Raw genomic sequence first — 20,332 nt, forward strand, 5'->3', positions numbered from 1 at the left:
AGGTCTGCAGAGGTATTTATTCAAATCTTCGTCTAAACTGATTTGCACACACAGGAGGAAATCACCTGAAGCCACTGAAAGAGCCACTGGAAAGGAACAGACAAAAATTCCTGGAACATGCAAAAGACTGGGATTATCTCATGTTCCTGTGAGCCAGAGTGGAGCTACTTCCTGCTCCATAGAACACCGAGTAGTGTCCTCAGAAGATTATTTGCCTTGGTGGTGAGAATTAGCTCAAAACCCATACCAACATGAAGGCAGCCATAGACTATACATAAACAAATGGAAATGGCTGTATTCCAAAAAAACTTAATTTACAAAGACAGATGACAAGTCAGATCTAGCCCACATACAGTAGTTTGCAAACTCCTGTCCTATAACAATAGCTATAAAACAAAAAGAGGGGTAGCTAATACATCAGTTGTGGAGTTAGCATGGAATCATAAAAAATGCTCAGCCCAAAAGAAGGCAGGAAATAAAAAGAAGAGACAAATAGAAAACAAGATGGTAGATTTACACACAGCCATATCAATAATGGCATTAAATGCAAATGATACAAATAACTCCAATTAAAAAGCAGAGATTTTCAGCTTGAGTAAAAAAATCAAGACTCAGTTAAATACTATTCTTTTAAAAATACTCACTTATTTACTTACACGGCTGCATCATGTCCTACTTTCAGCATGGAAACCCTTAGTTGTGGCCTGTAAGATCTAGTTCCCTGATCAGGGATTGAACCTGGGCCTCCTGCATTGGGAGCTTGAAGTCTTAGCCACTGGACCACCAGGGAAGTCCCAACCCACTTTAAATATAAAGATACAGATAGATTAAAAGTAAAATCATGAAAAATGTATACATGTAAACAGCAATTAAAAGTTTACAGCTTCCCTGGTGATCCAGTGGTTAAGAATCCGCCTTGCAGGGGACACCCGTTCTATTCCTGGTCTGGGAAGATCCCACATGCTGTGGAGCAACTAAGCCAGTGGGGCAACTAAGCCTGTGTGCCACAACTACTGAGTCTGAGCTCTTGAGCCCACAAGCTGTAACTACTGAGCCCACACATTGCAACTGCTGAAACCCAAGTGTCCTAGAGCCCGTGCCCCGCAACAGGAGAATCCACCTCAATGAGAAGCCCCCATCACTGCATGGCAAGTAGATGGGGGAAAAAAATGGAAACAGTAACAGACTTTATTTTCTTGTGCTCCAAAATCACTCCAGACAGTGACTGCAATCATGAAATTAAGACACTTGCTCCTTGGAAGAAAAGCTATTTCACACCTAGACAGTGTATTAAAAAGCAGAGACTTCATTTTGCTGACATAGGTCCAGATAGTCAAAGCTATGGTTTTTCCAGTAGTCATGTATGGAAATGAGAGTTGGACCGTAAAGAAGGCTGAACAGCAAAGAATTGATGCTTTCGAATTGTGGTGCTGGAGAAGACTCGAGAAACCTTTGGACTGCAGGGAGATCGAACGAGTCAATCCTAAAGGAAATCAACCCTGAATACTCATTAGAAGGACTGATGCTAAAGTTGAAGCTCCAATACTTTAGCCACCTAATGCGAAGAGTCAACTCATTGGAAAAGACCCTGATGCTGGGAAAGATTGAGGGCAGGAGGAGAAGTGGGTGACAGAGGATGAGATGGTTGGATGGCATCACTAACAATGGACATGAGTTTGAGCAAGTTCTGGGAGATAGTGAAGGACAGGGAAGCCTGGCGTGCTGCAGTCCATGGGGTCGCAAAGAATTGGACATGATTGAACAGCTGAACAACAAACAACACACCCCAACTAGAGAGTAGCCCCTCCCTGCTCACCGCAACTAGAGAAAGCCAGTGCTTAGCAACAAAGACCCAGCACAACCAAGATAAAAATAAGTAAATAAACAAATTTAAAAAGCACAATTTAAAAGAAAATTTACAGTATTATCAAAATAGATGTTAGAACAGGAAATAAAGATGGACAGTTCATGGTAATAAAAAAGCCAAAATCATCCAAAGATGATTTTGGGGAAAGAAGAGTTTTGAACAAGTGTTGCTGGGACAATTAGATGCAAAAAATAAAGTCAGACCCTTAGCTCACATTATATATAAAAACTAACTCAAAATAAAACATTTGATATGAATGAAAATAAAAAATTTTGAAGAAAAGTTAGAGACAAATCATGATCTTGGATTTGACAAAGGATTCTTGGATATGAAACCAACAGCACAAGCAACAAAAGAAAAAAACAGTTAAATTGGACTTACTGAAAATAAAAAACTTTTGTGTTTCAAAGGATACCACCAAGCCAGTGAGTAGACAATCTACAGAATGTGGGGAAATATTTGCAAATCATATGTTGGATAAGGGACTTATATCCAGAATCTATAAAACTTCAGCTCAATAATAAAATAACCCCATTAAAAATAGGTAAGGGACTTGAAAATACATTTCTCCAGTGTGTGTGTGTGTGTGTGTGTGTGTGTATGTGTATGAATGCCCAATAAGCACATGAACAGATGCTTGACATCATTGATTATCAGGAAAATAAAACTCAAAACCACAATGAGATACTGTCTCATACTAAGAAGGATAAAAGAGACAGATAATGACAAGTGTTGATGAGGATGTGGAACCCTCATACACTAATGGTAGGCTTGTAATATGGTACAATCATCTTGGAAACAGTTTGGCAGGTTCTCAAATGACTATTGAGTTATCATATGACCCAGCAAATTAAGTCCCAGCTGTATATCCAATAGAAATGAAAACACATGTGAAGGCAGGAACAGAGATGCAGACGGAGAACAAACTTGTGGACATGGCGAGGTTGTGGGGACTGAGTGTAGGAAGAATTGAGAGAGTGGCATTGACATGTATACACTGCTGCTGCTGCTACTGCTGAGTCGCTTTAGTCGTGTCCGACTCTGTGCGACGCCATGGACTGCAGCCCACCAGGCTCCCCCATCCCTGGGATTCTCCGGGCAAGAACACTGGAGTGGGTTGCCATTTCCTTCTCCAATCCATGAAAGTGAAAGGGGAAAGGGAAGTTGCTCAGTCATGTCCGACACTTCGTGACCCCATGGACTGAAGCCTACCAGGCTCCTCTGTCCATGGGATTTTCCAGGCAAGAGTACTGGAGTGGGGTGCCATTGCCTTCTCTGATGTATACACTACTGTATGTAAAACATAGTTAGTGGGAAGCTGTTGCATAGCAGAGGGAGCTCAGCTCAGTGCTCCATGATAACCTAGAGGGGTGGGATGGGGTTTGAGAGGAAGCCCAAGAGGGAGGGGATATATGTATACATATGGCTGATTCACATTGTTGTACAGCAGAAACTGAAACACAACTGTAAAGCAATTATATTAGATCAGATCAGTTGCTCAGTCGTGTCCGACTCTTTGCGACCCCATGAATCGCAGCACGCCAGGCCTCCCTGTCCATCACCAACTCCCAGAGTTCACCCAGACTCACGTCCATCGAGTCAGTGATGCCATCCAGCCATCTCATCCTCTGTCGTCCCCTTCTCCTCCTGCCCCCAGTTCCTCCCAGCATCAGAGTCTTTTCCAATGAGTCAACTCTTCGCATGAGGTCGCCAAAGTACTGGAGTTGCAGCTTTAGCATCATTCCTTCCAAAGAAATCCCAGGGCTGATCTCCTTCAGAATGGACTGGTTGGATCTCCTTGGAGTCCAAGGGACTCTCAAGAGTCTTCTCCAACACCACGGTTCAAAAGCATCAATTCTTCAGTGCTCAGCCTTCTTCACAGTCCAACTCTCACATCCATACATGACCACAGTGAAAACCATGGCCTTGACTAGACAAACCTTTGTTGGTAAAGTAATGTCTCTGCTTTTCAATATGCTATCTAGGTTGGTCATAACTTTCCTTCCAAGGAGCAAACGTCTTTTAATTTCATGGCTGCAGTCACCATCTGCAGTGATTTTGGAGCCCAGAAAAATCAAGTCTGACACTGTTTCCACTGTTTCTCCATCTATTTCCCATGAAGTGGTGGGACGAGATGCCATGATCTTCATTTTCTGAATGTTGAGCTTTAAGCCAACTTTTTCACTCTCCACTTTCACTTTCATCAAGAGGCTTTTTAGTTCCTCTTCACTTTCTGCCATAAGGGTGGTGTCATCTGCATATCTGAGATTATTGATATTTCTCCCGGCAATCTTGATTCCACCTTGTGCTTCCTCCAGCCCAGCACTTCTCATGATGTACTCTGCATATAAGTTAAATAAGCAGGGTGACAATATACAGCCTTGACATGCTCCTTTTCCTATTTGAAACCAGTCTGTTGTTCCATGTCCAGTTCTAACTGTTGCTTCCTGACCTGCATACAGATTTCTCAAGAGGCAGATCAGGTGGTCTGGTATTCCTGTCTCTTTCAGAATTTTCCACAGTTTATTGTGATCCACACAGTCAAAGGCTTTGGCATAGTCAATAAAGCAGAAATAGATGTTTTTCTGGAACTCTCTTGCTTTTTCCATGATCCAGCGGATGTTGGCAATTTGATCTCTGGTTCCTCTGCCTTTTCTAAAACCAGCTTGAACATCTGGAAGTTCACAGTTCACGTATTACTGAAGACTGACCTGAAGAATTTTACTAGTGTGTGAAATGAGTGCAATTGTGTGGTAGTTTGAGCATTATTTGGCATTGCCTTTCTTTGGGATTGGAATGAAAACTGACCTTTTCCAGTCCTGTGGCGACTGCCGAGTTTTCCAAATTTGCTGACATATTGAGTGCAGCACTTTCAGAGCATCATCTTTTAGGATTTGAAATAGCTCAACTGGAATTCCATCACCTCCACTAGCTTTGTTTGTAGTGATGCTTTCTAAGGCCTTTCTTGACTTCACATTCCAGGATGTCTGGCTCTAGATGAGTGATCACACCATCATGATTATCTTGATCATGAAGATCTTTTTTTGTACAGTTCTTCTGTGTATTCTTGCCACCTCTTCTTTTTTCTTTTCTTTTTTTTTTTTTTTTTTGCCACCTCTTCTTAATATCTTTTGCTTCTGTTAGGTCCATACCATTTCTGTCTTTTATCGAGCCCATCTTTGCATGAAATGTTCCTTTGGTATCTCTAATTTTCTTGAAGAGATTTCTAGTCTTTCCCATTCTGTTGTTTTCCTCTATTTCTTTGCATTGATCGCTGAGGAAGGCTTTCTTATCTCTTGTTGCTATTCTTTGGAATTCTGCATTCAGATGCTTATATCTTTCCTTTTCTCCTTTGCTTTTCGCTTCTCTTCTTTTCACAGCTATTTGTAAGGCCTTCCCAGACAGCCATTTTGCTTTTTTGCATTTCTTTTCCATGGGGATGGTCTTGATCCCTGTCTCCTGTACAATGTCATGAACCTCCGTCCATAGTTCATCAGGCACTCTATCCATCAAATCTAGTCCCTTAAATCTATTTCTCACTTCCACTGACAGAATATGGTCCACTGGAGAAGGGAATGGCATAACACTTCAGTATTCTTGCCTTGAGAACCCCATGAACAGTATGAAAAGGCAAAATGATAGGATACTGAAAGAGGAACTCCCCAGGTCAGTAGGTGCCCAGTATGCTACTGGAGATCAGTGGAGAAATAACCCCAGAAAGAATGAAGGGATGGAGCCAAAGCATAAACAATATACAGCTGTGGATGTAACTGGTGATAGAAGCAAGGTCCGATGCTGTAAAGAGCAATATTGCACAGGAACCTGGAATGTTAGGTCCATGAATCAAGGCAAATTGGAAGTGGTCAAACAGGAGATGGCAAGAGTGAATATTGACATTCTAGGAGTCAGAGAACTAAAATGGACTGGAATGGGTGAATTTAACTCAGATGACCATTATATCTACTACTGCAGGCAGGAATCCCTCAGAAGAAATGGAGTAGCCATCATGGTCAACAAAAGAGTCCGAAATGCAGTACTTGGATGCAATCTCAAAAACGACAGAGTGATCTCTGTTCGTTTCCAAGGCAAACCATTCAATATCACAGTAATCCAGGTCTATGCCCCAACCAGTAACACTGAAGAAGTTGAAGTTGAATGGTTCTATGAAGACCTACAAGACCTTTTAGAACTAACACCCCAAAAAGATGTCCTTTTCATTATAGGTGACTGGAATGCAAAAGTAGGAAGTCAAGAAACACCTGGAATAACAGGCAAATTTGGCCTTGGAATACTGAATGAAGCAGGGCAAAGGCTAATAGAGTTTTGCCAAGAGAACGCACTGGTCATAGCAAACACTCTCTTCCAACAATACAAGAGAAGACTCTACCTATGGACATCACCAGATGGTCAATACCGAAATCAGATTGATTATATTCTTTGCAGCCAGAGATGGAGAAGCTGTATACAGTCAGCAAAAACAAGACTGGGAGCTGACTGTGGCTCAGATCATGAACTCCTTATTGTCAAATTTAGACTTAAATTGAAGAAAGTAGGGAAAACCACTAGACCAGTCCCATTACTTCATGGCAAATAGATGGGTAAACAGTGGAAACAGTGGCTGACTTTATTTTGGGGGGCTCCAAAATCACTGCAGATGGTGATTGCAGCCATGAAATTAAAAGATGCTTGCTCCTTGGAAGGAAAGTTATGACCAACCTAGACAGCATATTAAAAAGCAGAGACATTACTTTGTCAGCAAAGGTCCATCTAGTCAAGGCTATGGTTTTTCCAGTAGTCATGTATGGATGGGAGAGTTGTACTATAAAGAAAGCTGAGAGCCAAAGAATTAATGCTTTTGAACTGTGGTGTTGGAGAAGACTCTTCAGAGTCCTTTGGACTGTAAGGAGATCAAACCAGTCCATTCTAAAGGAGATCAGTCCTAGGTGTTCATTGGAAGGACTGATGTTGAAGCTGAAACTCCAATACTTTGGCCACCTGATGCGAACAGCTGACTCATTTGAAAAGGCCCTGATGCTGGGAAAGATTGAAGGCAGGAGGAGAAGGGGACGACAGAGGATGAGATGGTTGGATGGCATCACAGACTCAATGGACGTGGGTTTGGGTAGACTCTGGCAGTTGGTGATGGACAGGGAGGCCTGGCGTGCTGTGGTTCATGGGGTTGCAAAGAGTTGGACACGACTGAGCGACTGAACTGAACTGAGCTGATATATAGAGATAGAAATCAAATTGATGGCTGAGGGATGAAGGGTAGAGGGTAATAGCTAAAGGGTACAGAGTTCCTTTCAAATTAATTGTTACAAAGGTCCATGAATATATAGAAAACCACTGAATTATATACACTTTAAATAGGCGAATTGTATGGTGTATGAATTATATCTCAATAAAGCTGTTGAAGAAAAGATACACAGATTAGGAAGGAAGAAGTAAAACTATTTTTATTTCCAAATGGAGATAGTCAAGTGAGCATCCATGCCAGAAAGATAGGAAAAGAGAAAAATAAACCCCAAAAAGCTATCATGAACAAATAATGAAGATATGAGCAAAAAAGCATGAAACAGAAAATGAGTACAATAGAGAAGAACACCAAAAAGCCAAGAGTGGTTCTTTAAAAAATAAAAAACTAGGAAATTTACCTTGTCGTCTAATTTTTTTTAATTTGGCAGCATTGTGTGGCTCATAGGATCTTAGTTCCCAGAGCAGGAATTGCATGTGCGTCCCCTGCATTAAAAGTGCAGAGACTTAACTACTGGACCTCTGGGAAAGTCCCTCATCTAAATCTTTAAGTATGGAGATATAGCGTTGTTATTAATAGCCTCTGTTTCCAAAATCTAAAGTGAATCCCCTTTGGTTTTTTGTTCCAATAAGATTAGTGGTTTAAAAACAAAAAAGGCTGGTTAGGAAGTCAGGAAACCCAAGTCCAGAGGGCAAAATGGACTAGGTCCTGGAGGAGTCAGGGGCCTGGCTCAGGCCGACAGTCTGTCTATTTGTAGATGTGCAAGAGTGATGTGAGGTGTGAGCAAGCAAGCATCTAAAGCAGTCCCTAATTAAACCTTCTTGCTCTAATTCCACTTCTAGGTCTCTAACTGCATACTTCTTGGAAATATCAGATATACCCATACGTGTGGGTGTGTGTCAATGAGAGGGGCCCTCTGCTCTTTCATCTCTAATATTGACTGCGTGTCTGCCTATGAGAACCCCACCCCTACATACTTCTGCATTTATCTCCAAAGCACAGAGAGATTCTTGGATTATCACAGCAAAATGATCAAATTTAGGAAATTTAACTTTGATTTTATTAACTAATATGTGGTTCATACTCTAATTTCTGCAGTTGTCTTTATGTGCGTCTTAAAAATTGTTTTTCCAATCCAAGATCATACATTGTATGTAGTTGTGTCTGTCTTAAGAGATATAGCATTATTATTAATATCCTCTTGTTTCCAGAATCTAAAGTGAATCCCCTTTGGTTATTTGTTCCAAAAAGATTGATGGTTTAAAAAAAAAACACAAAACTGGTTAGAAAGCCAGGAAACCTGGGTCCAGAAGTTTCTGATACCTGATTTTGACCATCTTGCCTTTACTGTTTTATTCAGTTCAGTTCAGTCCCTCAGTCGTGTCCGACTCTTTGTGATCCCATGAATCGCAGCACGCCAGGCCTCCCTGTCCATCACCAACTCCCGGAGTTCACCCAGACTCACATCCATCGAGTCAGTCATGCCATCCAGCCATCTCATCCTCTGTCGTCCCCTTCTCCTCCTGCCCCCAATCCCTCCCAGCATCAGGGTCTTTTCCAATGAGTCAACTCTTCCCATGAGGTGGCCAAAGTACTGGAGTTTCAGCTTTAGCATCATTCCTTCCAAAGAAATCCCAGGGCTGATCTCCTTCAGAATGGACTGGTTGGATCTCCTTGGAGTCCAAGGGACTCTCAAGAGTCTTCTCCAACACCACAGTTCAAAAGCATCAATTCTTCGGTGCTCAGCTTTCTTCACAGTCCAACTCTCACATCCATACATGACCACTGGAAAAACCATAGCCTTGACTAGATGGGCCTGTTTTATTAGACCCGCATTTCTAGGTCTGTGAAACTTCCCACCCCTCCCTCCCAATTCATCTGAGTGAGTTCAGTCAGGGTGGTACAAATGTAGGGACTTTTGCACATAGTGGTCCAAGCCCTGCAGCATCACTATCCTTTGCCCAAAGTTCTGCCCTCCTGGAGGGGCTGTGCTGTCCATAGAGCTGCGTTTGCCTATACTAAATTAAGAACTCATGACCTCAGCTGGGGCTTGAGTTACCAGCAGAATGGAATTAGCTATTACAACTTCTGCTCCTTGGGAAGAATGTGAAACTGAATGTTGGGTAAGAAGTCAGCTTGAATGAAGAGATGTCCCTTGTTAAATGTGTCTGAGGCTATTTTAAGAGAAGACTGAGGATTGTGTGGGGTTGTCCTTGGAGCCTGTCTGGTTGCCAGGGGAACTTTTTCTTGTGAGTTATCCCAGGAGCACGTGAGAGCCAGCTCGCCATAGCCTGGCTCTGACCCTGTGCCAGGACTGCTGATGTCCAGGTTTTGATGACACACCACCCAAAGAGGCGGCCCTGCCAGCTTTATTTAGTGCTATGATGCATGGATGTGCTTTTCATATCAGCACAGCTTTCTCTCATGCTACGCAGGTTTTTATTTTCAGGTTTATCTTACAGTGCTCAGACCTCATATTTACTGTTTCCTAATGGCACCCCACTCCAGTACTCTTGCCTGGAAAATCCCATGGACAGAGGAGCCTGGTGGGCTGCAGTCCATGGGGTCGCACAGAGTCGGACACTACTGAGCGACTTCACTTTCACTTCCATTCTGCAGTGGCGGTTGTGGGCTGACCGCCTGCCTCCACTGCATTGAGAGGAAGAATTGCTCTATTTTCTATCACATCTTCAGACACTGAGCATAAAACCTAATTCGTCTACTACCTAGCAATGTGGCCTTAAAGACATCATGTAACTCAGGTATTGAATGGATCTAACAGTTGCCCTAGCTGCCCTGTTATTCTTTCATTCACTTATTTATCTTTTTAAAATGATTTTTATTTTATTTTACTTATTAATGGCTGTGCTGAGTCTTTTCTGCTGCACAGGCTTTTCTCCAGTTGCAGAGAGCGGGGGCTCCTCTGTTGCGGTGCATAGACTTCTCATAGCCGTGGCTTCTCTTGCTGCTGAGCACAGGCTCTAGGGCACGTGGGCGTCAGTAGCTGCAGCTCCTGGGCTCCAGAACACAGGCATGTGGGATCTTCCTGGACTAGGGATTGAACCCACTTCTCCTGTATTACCAGGCAGATTCTTTTCCACTGAGCCACCAGGGAGGCCCTCATTCACTTATTTATTCACAAGTTTTATTAAATACTCTGTGCTAGGTAGTGAGCCCACAAAGATAAATAAGTTTCCCCTCAATCTCAGAGAGGCAGTTTATGCATTCACAGTATATTAGACTGAAAGTGACTGTTCAGCCCAAATTTTAGTCTTATAGACAAGGAAACTGAGGCCCAAGGAAATGAAATAATTGCCCAGATGTCACACCCAGCCACTGATGAAGTTGGGCTGGGAACCCAGATTGCTTATTTCCTGACCCAAAGATCTTTCCTCCATATCACCTACTTTTGGCTAAACTGTAATGTTTCTGTCTCCCTGCTTAGCTTTTAACTACTTTAGAAATCTAGACTGGAAATAAGATTTCCTTTCTTTGTTTTTTTAAATTCAGCCATTTTTGTTCTAACAAAGCCCAATTATTCTTTATCTTCCAATTAAAGATATCAGGCTCCCTTCTGGTTTTTGTTTCTCATTTGTTTTGGCTGTGGGAATTTTAGTTCCCTGACCAGGGAACGGGCCCTGCTTATTATAGTGGAAGCTCAGAGTCTTAACCACTGGACCCAGGGAAGTCCTTTTTTGTATTTTTAAAGTAACTCTTAACATTTGCTCTATATTCTAGAATTATTTCTCTTCATCTCTAGGTTTGCAAATATGTATTTCTCTTAAGTAACTTTTCTGGAAGCAGAGAACATACAGCAAAATCATAAGGCTTTATAACTTGATGAATTTTCAAAGTAACACACTCATGTGCACATCACCCAGATCAGGATATATATGGACCATCACCAAGGAACCCCTTCTGTGTACCCCGTTCCAGTCATTACTCTCACAAAGGTAACAAAAACCCCAGCTTCTGTCACAGGTTGAATTCACCCTGTCTTAGAAATCATACAGCACGTGAGTCTCAGTTGGGGAGAGCGGGGGAGTAATCCTTCCCAGAGGCATTTGGCAATATCTGTAGACATTGTTCCTGCCTGGAGAATCCCAGGGACGGGGGAGCCTGGTGGGCTACCGTCTATGGGGTCGCACAGAGTCGGACACGACTGAAGCGACTTAGTAGCAGCAGCAGCAGCAGCAGACATTTTTGGTCTCACAACTAGGAGAGTGCCATGGTCATCTAGTGGGCAAAGGCCCAGGGTGCTGTTAAATATACTACAATCCTGGACTTCCCTGGCATCCAGTGGTTAAGACATCCTGGTTCCACTACAGGGGGCATGGGTTGGATCCCTGTTCAGGGAACTAAGATCCCATGTGCTGTGGGGCCGCTAAGCCCACACATTGCAACTACTGAGCCCTTGCACAGCCACAAAAGGTCCCACAAGCCACAATTAAGACCTGACGCAACCAAAAATACATTTAAAATATTTTTTAAAAATAGGAAAAAAAACTGTAATCCTCATGACAAAAAATTATCTCGCTCAAACTGTCAACAGTGCTCTCCTTTAGAGTGCTTCAGGGTTTTACTTATCCATTCTACCGCTGATGTGTTGCTTCTATTTGAAGTTCTTACAAATAAAGTTGCTATGTATGTTCTCATACATGTCTTTTGGTGTACATACATTTACATGTATATGAAGTATATACTTAGGATTGAAATCTCTGATACTTTCAAATCTAGAAAATACTGTGAAAACATTTCCCAAATTAATTTACATTCTCACCAGCTATGTGTGAGGTCCAGTTGCTCCACAGCTTCATAAATCCTGGGTATTATCATTAAGAAAATTTTAAGCCATTTTGTGAGTTTTGGTATTATCCCACTTATAGTTTCAGTTTATATTTAAAAAATATTTCTGTATTTTTGAGAGGTGAGCCCTGTTTCCCTGCAGTGTCTAGGCTTCTCACTGCTGTGGCTTCTCTTTTTGCAGATCACGGACTCCTGGGTGCAGCAGGCTCAGTAGCTGTGGCTCACAGGCTTAGTTGCTTCGCAACATGATCCAACCCACGTCCCCTGCATCAGCAGGCAGATTCTTAACCACTGGAGCACCAGCAAAGTCCAATTTGCAATTTTTTGATGACAATTAAGGCTGAGAACATTTTCACCTGCTTTTTGTTTATTTGCGTACTCTATTTTGTAGATTGCCAGTTTAGTCTTTGGCCTATTTTTCTTTATATCTTTTTTAAATTATTTATTTATTTGGCCATATCGAGTCCCTGCAGGCTTAGTTGCTCCAGGCACTTGGGATCTTAGTTCCCCTACTAGGGGTCGAACCTGCATCCCGTGTATTGCAAGGCAGATTCTTGCAGGGAAGTCCATGCGCATTTTTCTATTAGGCCGTTTGCCTTTCTCTTGTTAATTTGTAAATTAATTATATTTTCTGGATAAGAGTTCTTTATCAGCTATAATTATTACAAATATCTCCTCTCATTCTGTGACTTGTTTTACTCTTTTAACAGCATCTTTTGATGAACAGAATTAGTGTTAATATTCAGTGAATCAATCTTCATCTTTTCATTAATGCTTTCTCACCTTCATTTGAAAAGTTATTTTCACTGGGTTTATAGTTATAGGTTGGCAGTTATTTTAACACTTTAAATATATGATTCAAATATTTTCTTACTTCCATCATACATTAGTTTTCTATTGCTATATAGCAATATTATAGCTAACTTAGCATCTTAAAATAAAGCACATTTATGACCTCACAGTTTCTGTGGGTTAGACTTCACAGCTTATTTTTGTCCTCGACAAGGCTGTAATTAAGATGTTAGTCAGGACAGGGTTCTCATTTGGGGCTTGATTAGGAAAAGGATCTGCTTCTCTGTTCATTTAGTTTATTGGCCACGTTCAATTCCTTGAAGTTGTAGGACGATAGACATCAGTTTTTTGCTAGCTACTAGGTGAGGCCACCAAAGTCCTGGCCAAGTGAGATTCCCCAGTATGGCCACTTACTTCTCAAAGCCAGCAAGGGTGATGAGACCCCAGTAAAACAGGAACTGTGATCTTATGTAGTATGCTGCTGCTGCTGCTGCTAAGTCACTTCAGTCATGTCCGACTCTGTGCGACCCCATAGACGGCAGCCCACCAGACTTCCCCACCCTTGGAATTCTCCAGGCAAGAACACTGGAGTGGGTTGCCATTTCCTTTTCCAATGCAGGAAAGTGAAAAGTGAAAGTGAAGTCGCTCAGTCATGTCCGACCCTCAGCGACCCCATGGACTGCAGCCCACCAGGCTCCTCCGTCCATGGGATTTTCCAGGCAAGAGTACTGGAGTGGGGTGCCATTGCCTTCTCCCTTATGCAGTATAACCATGCAATATTATAACTAATCTAACATACTCACGCAGGTGATCATGTGCGTCTTGTCACCTTTGCCTTATTTGTTGGCCACAGGTCCCGTCCATACTCAACGGTGGGTGACATGAGGACATGAATATCAGGAAGAAAGGACCTTGGGGGATCTGCTGAGTCTGTCCACACCTTCTCACTGAGAAGTCACTGTATCTCTTGCACACTATTGTCCATTCTTTTTTCTCTAAATTTTTTAACATCTTTTTCCTCTCCTTCAGTATGGATATTTTTACTAACCGACCTTCCAGATTACTGATTTTGTTTTCAATCTGCTGTTAGACACATCTAATGCGTTATTAAGTTCAGTTGTATTTTTCCCATTTATAATTTCCATTTTGTTCTTTTTTAAAAAACATGTAACTTCTAGTTCTCTGGTGAAGTTCTCCATTTTTGTCTTTTCTTTTCTTGAACACATCAATCACATTTACCACTTCAGTTCACATCCTTTTATAGGAAGCAACTATCATCTCACAATCCTGATATCGGGCTGTGAGATGGTATCTACGTCAATACATATATTTATAGCTTACAGATCTCAGCAACACTGTGAGCATATAAAGTGCAAACACTGCAGTTCATCATTCACCTCCTCTTTTATTATTCACATAGGACGTGAGTAATAACACACCCATTCACCTCTACAGTGGTTAGATGAAAACCTAGTGAGAAAACCTCTAAACCCTTGGTTCATCTAATAAAATCATTGCCATGGAAGAAATTCTGGAAGGGAGGTATCCAGGATTTCTCTCTGAGCAACAGTATCTATTTGGAATAAAATGGTCAAAGAAGGAAAAATATAGTAATACATCCCTTATATGTGGAATCTAAAAAGAAATGATACAGATGAACTTACTTACAAAACAGAAAGAGAGGCACAGACTTATAAAATGAACTTATCGTTGCCTGGGGGATGGGATAGTTAGGGAGTTTGGGGTAATCATGTACACGTTGCTATATTGAAAATGGATAATCAACAAGGACTAACTGTATAGCACAGGGAACTCTGCTCAATGTTATGTAGCAGCCTGGGTGGGAGGGGGGTTTGGGGAGAATGGAAACATGTATGTATATATGGCTGAGTCCCTTGGCTATTCACCTGAAATTATCATGACATTGTTCATCAGCTATATCCCCATACAAAATAAAAAGCTTAAAAAGAAAAAGACTTAAAAATAAATAAATGGAAAAAAAATGGCCAAAAAAGGATTTCTCAAGAAAATTTATGAAGGAGAGTATGGCAGGGGCCTCTGAAATAACCCCTGCCTTCTGGTATTCTCTTCTTTGTCTATGCCTCTCACCTTGCGCGTGGACTGAGCTTATCTATTTCCTTCTAACAAACAGGACTCATGGGGCACAGTTATGCTAGAACTGTCCTTGTTGTTTATCAAATATTCAAATTTAACTGGGTGTCCTATATCTTGTTCTATTTGCTAAGCTGGCAACCAGTGTGTATTCTCCACTTATGATGTCTCTAAATTAGAATTTCTATTATGAGTAGGCAATGTTACAGAAATTTTGGCAATGGGAATCACAACTTTGGTCATTTATGCAAGTAAAAATAGAAAGAAATTAGGTTTTAGGGGACTTCCTTCATGGTCCAGTGGCTAAGACTTTGCACTCCTAATGCAGGGGGCCTGAGTTCGATCCCTAGTCAGGAAACTAGATCCCACATGCCGCAACTAAGGGGTCACATGCCACAGCTAAAGACTCTGAATTCACAGCAAAGGTCAAAGATCCCAAGTGCCCCAAGATCCGGTGTATCCAAATAAATAAATATTTAAATCTTTTTTTTTTTTTAAAGAAAGAAAGAAATTAGATTTTGAAACTAACCCCTCATTCTCTTATTGTCCTAATATTTTTTCAGTGTATTCTCTTGACTTTTCCAGATATCTAATTACTTCACATGCAAATAATATAAGTTTACTTCCTCCTTATCAATTTTGGATCTTCTCATTTTTTTCTCAGCAAGTACTGTCATGCCAATGTGGTCATGGTGGTATTAATAACAGCAAAAGGTTTAGTCATTGCTGTACAATGACTGTTTCCCAGGTGGCACTAGCGGCAAAGAACCCGCCTGCCAATGCAGAACACACAAGAAACACGATCCCTGGGTCAAGAAGATTCCCTGAAGGAGGAAATGGCAACCCACTTCAGTACTCTTGCTGGGAGAACTCCATGGACAGAGGAGCCTGGCGGGCTATACGGTCCATGGGGTCACAAAGAGTTGGACATGGCTGAAGTGACTTGGCACGTGTGCATGGACTGTATAATGAACTACTCCAAATGGCATAAAATAACTGTGGATTCTTTGGGTGAGGAGCCGGGATGGGGCACAGTGGGCATTATTCACGTTTGCTCCATACTGTCTGCAGCCTCAGGTTGGGAAGACTGAAAGGCTGGGGATGGTTAAAGAGCTGAGGGGTAAAAGCACCAGGGATGCTTCAGTTGTTTGCCTGGCATTTGTTGCTGGCTTTGGGCAGGATCTCAAGCTGTCAGCCTCGGGCTAAAACATTAACACCTGATCTCTTTGTGTGGTCTCTTCATGATGGCTGATTTGGGCTTATTTCCAATATGATAGCTGGTTTTTAAGAGTGAGCATTTTAACAGAGCAAGGCGGAGATATAATAGCATTCTTATGATCAATCTTGAAAGTCACAAAGCCTCAATTCTATCATTACTGTATTAGAAGTCCACCCACAGAGTCAAGAGAAAGGGACATAGACTCCCCAGCCAGTGGTTGGAAGGTCAGGATTACATTGTAAGAAGAGCGCAGATGATATCACTGTGGTCATCATTGGAAAATGCAACCTGGCAAAAAGAACGACTTTGCTGTGTTCCTGAATTGAGTGGAGATCCTTCTACTAAAGTGCCTTCACCCTTAAGCCTAGGTTCAGATTTATTAACATGTCAAGGAAGTCCCTCTGTTCAGAAATTATTGCGTTTTTAAATAATAAAAACTTGGTTCAATTCAGTTCAGTCACTGAATCACGTCCAACTCTTTGCAACCCCATGAACTGCAGCATGCCAGGCTTCCTTGTTCATCACCAACACCCGGAGCTTGCTCAAACTCATGTCCATTGAGTCGGTGATCCCATCCAACCATCTCATCCTCTGTCATCCCCTTTTCCTTCTGCCCTCAATCTTTCCCAGCATCAGAGTCTTTTCAAATGAGTCAGCTCTTCGCATCAGGTGGCCCAAGTACTGGAGTTTCAGCTTCAACATCAGTCCTTCCAATGAACATTCAGGACTGATCTCTTTTAGGATGGATTGGTTGGATCTCCTTGCAGTCCAAGGGACTCTCTAGAGTCTTCTCCAACACCACAATTCAAAAGCATCAATTTTTCGGTGCTCAGCTTTCTTTATAGTCCAACTCTCACACCCATACATGACTACTGGAAAAACCATAGCCTTGACTAGACAGACCATTGTTGGCAAAGTAATGTCTCTGCTTTTGAATATGCTATCTAGGTTGGTCATAGCTTTTCTTCCAAGGAGTAAGTGTCTTTTTATTTCATGGCTGCAGTCACCATCTGCAGTGATTTTGGAGCCCCAAAAAATAAAGTCAGCCACTGTTTCCACTGTTTCCCATGAAGTGATGGGACCAGATGCCATGATCTTCGTTTTCTGAATGTTGAGCTTTAAGCCAACTTTTTCACTCTCCACTTTCACTTTCATCAAGAGGCTCCTTAGCTTTTCTTCACCTTCTGCCATAAGGGTGGTGTCATCTGCATATCTGAGGTTATTGATATTTCTCTGGCAATCTTGATTCCAGCTTGTGCTTCTTCCAGCCCAGCATTTCTCATGACATACTCTGCATATGTTAAATAAGCGGGGTGACGATATGCAGCCTTGACATACTCCTTTTCCTATTTGGAACCAGTCTGTTGTTCCATGTCCAGTTCTAACTGTTGCTTCCTGACCTGCATATAGATTTCTCAAGAGGCAGATCAGGTGGTCTGGTATTCCCATCTCTTTCAGAATTTTCCAGTTTATTGTGATCCACACAGTCAAAGGCTTTGGCATAGTCAATAAAGCAGAAATAGATGTTTCTTCTGGAACTCTCTTGCTTTTTCCATGATCCAGCGGATGTTGGCGATTTGATCTCTGGTTCCTCTGCCTTTTCTATTACCAGCTTGAACATCAGGAAGTTCACGGTTCACGTGTTGCTGAAGCCTGGCTTGGAGAATTTTGAGCATTACTTTACTAGTGTGTGAGATGAGTGCAATTGTGCGGTAGTTTGAGCATTCTTTGGCATTGCCTTTCTTTGGGATTGGAATGAAAACGGACCTTTTCCAGTCCTGTGGCCACTGCTGAGTTTTCCAAATTTGCTGGCATATTGAGTGTAGCACTTTCACAGCATCGTCTTTCAGGATTTGGAATAGCTCAACTGGAATTCCATCACCTCCACTAGCTTTGTTCATAGTGATGCTTTCTAAGGCCCACTTGACTTCACATTCCAGAATGTCTGGCTCTAGGTCAGTGATCACACCATTGTGATTATCTGGGTCATGAAGATCTTTTTTGTACAGTTCTTCTGTGTATTCTTGCCACCTCTTCTTAACATCTTCTGCTTCTGTTAGGTCCACACCATTTCTGTCCTTTATTGAGCCCGTATTTACATATATAATTTTAACCACCGGGGGGCAGTCATATTTTAAAAATACTTTCAAAGGGGAAGAAAAAGAACAAACCCTTTCCTTGAAAGGCTGTCCCTGGGGTTCTGGGGCCAGAGGCAAAAATCACATGGCAGAATTCACTCCAACGGGGACACAACGCAGCACCGTACCGCTTCAGGCCTGCAGATTGCACCAATTTGCCACGAGGCTCTGGCGCTTTGAGTGGAGGATGATGTAATGAAACCTGACCTAGGTTGTAAGGAAGTAGATCAGAGGATCTCCTAAATCAAACACTTCAGAGGGAGTGAACTGCAAAGTTAGCTGTTACCCTGGTGGGAGGGGTCTGGAGCACCCCCACCCCTTCCACCTTTCAAGTCCTCCCTGAAAAATCAGTGAGTGAGCACTTACTGAGCCCTGTCTATTCAGCAGCGGGGTATCTGGCAGGAGAAAAGCTTTCTGGTTACAAAGCAAGGCCTCACTTGCACACGTTATGAGAGAGCAGTAAGGACAGCTGGAGCCAACAGTGTCCAGTCAGGAGCTGATGGTCCGCTCCAGAAGCAGAGGCCACCCACCCTGGGCCCCAGCTTGCCTAGATGCAGCCTGGGCCCTAACCCTTGGGGTCCTGCCAGCAGAACTGTGCTTCCAGGAGCTCCAAATCTTTTCTCTCCCTAGCCTCGGGTGAGGCATCTATTTTCAGTGTTTTGATTTGTCTTATTTTGGGTTTTGCTTGTCCAAAGTGGTTTATCAAAGCCCCACGTCCTCTCCCCATTTGGGGCTGGAACAGCTTTGGTGGCAGAGAAGGTGGAGAAACTCCCAGGCTCCTACCCCATCCAGCCTCCCCTGTTACCAAGGCTGCTGCCCCAGAGTCATACCCTGCCCCTTCCTCAAAGAGAAACGGATTGCTCTTATCTAAGTTTCAGGAAGAAGCTGCAAAGAGAAAAAACAATTTAGAACAAACCAGGCCCAAGATGATGGAAGATTTGATTTCCAGTGGACCTTGAGCCTCAGTATATGCTCTTTCTAATGCATTAGAATCTGAATGACAAGGACTTCCCTGGTGGTCCAGTGGCCAAGACTCCCCATGCAGGGGGCTCAGGTTCCATCCCTGGTCAGGGAACTAGATCCCACATGCTGCAATTGAAGATCCTGTGTGCTGCAACTAAGTCCCAGAGCAACCAAAAAAATACTGGAAAAAAAAAAAAAAGAATGTAAATGACATACCCACAGACACAATAACAGTTGACAATTGCCTTGACAACAAGTAGGAAAGCTCAGCTAACTCATGAACATTCCTCCGACTCTTTCCAAATCCCTCCCTTTTACTCGATCCTCCTATGCTAAGTATTTGGTGTCTCAGCCCTAATCAGGTTGAGAGGTTGATTTGTGAACCAGATTCCTGCCTCTCCATTAATTGGCCACTCAATAAAGCTTGTGCTATTCCAGAACTGTACAAAAAAGATCTTCATGACCAAGATAATCACGATGGTGTGATCACTGACCTAGAGCCAGACATTCTGGAATGTGAAGTCAAGTGGGCCTTAGAAAGCATCACTACGAACAAAGCTAGTGGAGGTGATGGAATTCCAGTTGAGCTATTTCAAATCCTGAAAGATGATGCTGTGAAAGTGCTACACTCAATATGCCAGCAAATTTGGAAAACTCAGCAGTGGCCACAGGACTGGAAAAGGTCAGTTTTCATTCCAATCCCAAAGAAAGGCAATGCCAAAGAATGCTCAAACTACCGCACAATTGCACTCATCTCACACACTAGTAAAGTAATGCTCAAAATTCTCCAAGCCAGGCTTCAGCAACACGTGAACCGTGAACTTCCTGATGTTCAAGCTGGTAATAGAAAAGGCAGAGGAACCAGAGATCAAATCGCCAACATCCGCTGGATCATGGGAAAAGCAAGCGAGTTCCAGAAGAAACATCTATTTCTGCTTTATTGACTATGCCAAAGCCTTTGACTGTGTGGATCACAATAAACTGGAAAATTCTGAAAGAGATGGGAATACCAGACCACCTGATCTGCCTCTTGAGAAATCTATATGCAGGTCAGGAAGCAACAGTTAGAACTGGACATGGAACAACAGACTGGTTCCAAATAGGAAAAGGAGTATGTCAAGGCTGTATATTGTCACCCTGCTTATTTAACTTCTATGCAGAGTATGTCATGAGAAACTCTG

The sequence above is a fragment of the Bubalus kerabau genome, chromosome 21 (assembly GCF_029407905.1).
Source record: "Bubalus kerabau isolate K-KA32 ecotype Philippines breed swamp buffalo chromosome 21, PCC_UOA_SB_1v2, whole genome shotgun sequence".
NCBI lineage: Eukaryota > Metazoa > Chordata > Mammalia > Artiodactyla > Bovidae > Bubalus > Bubalus kerabau.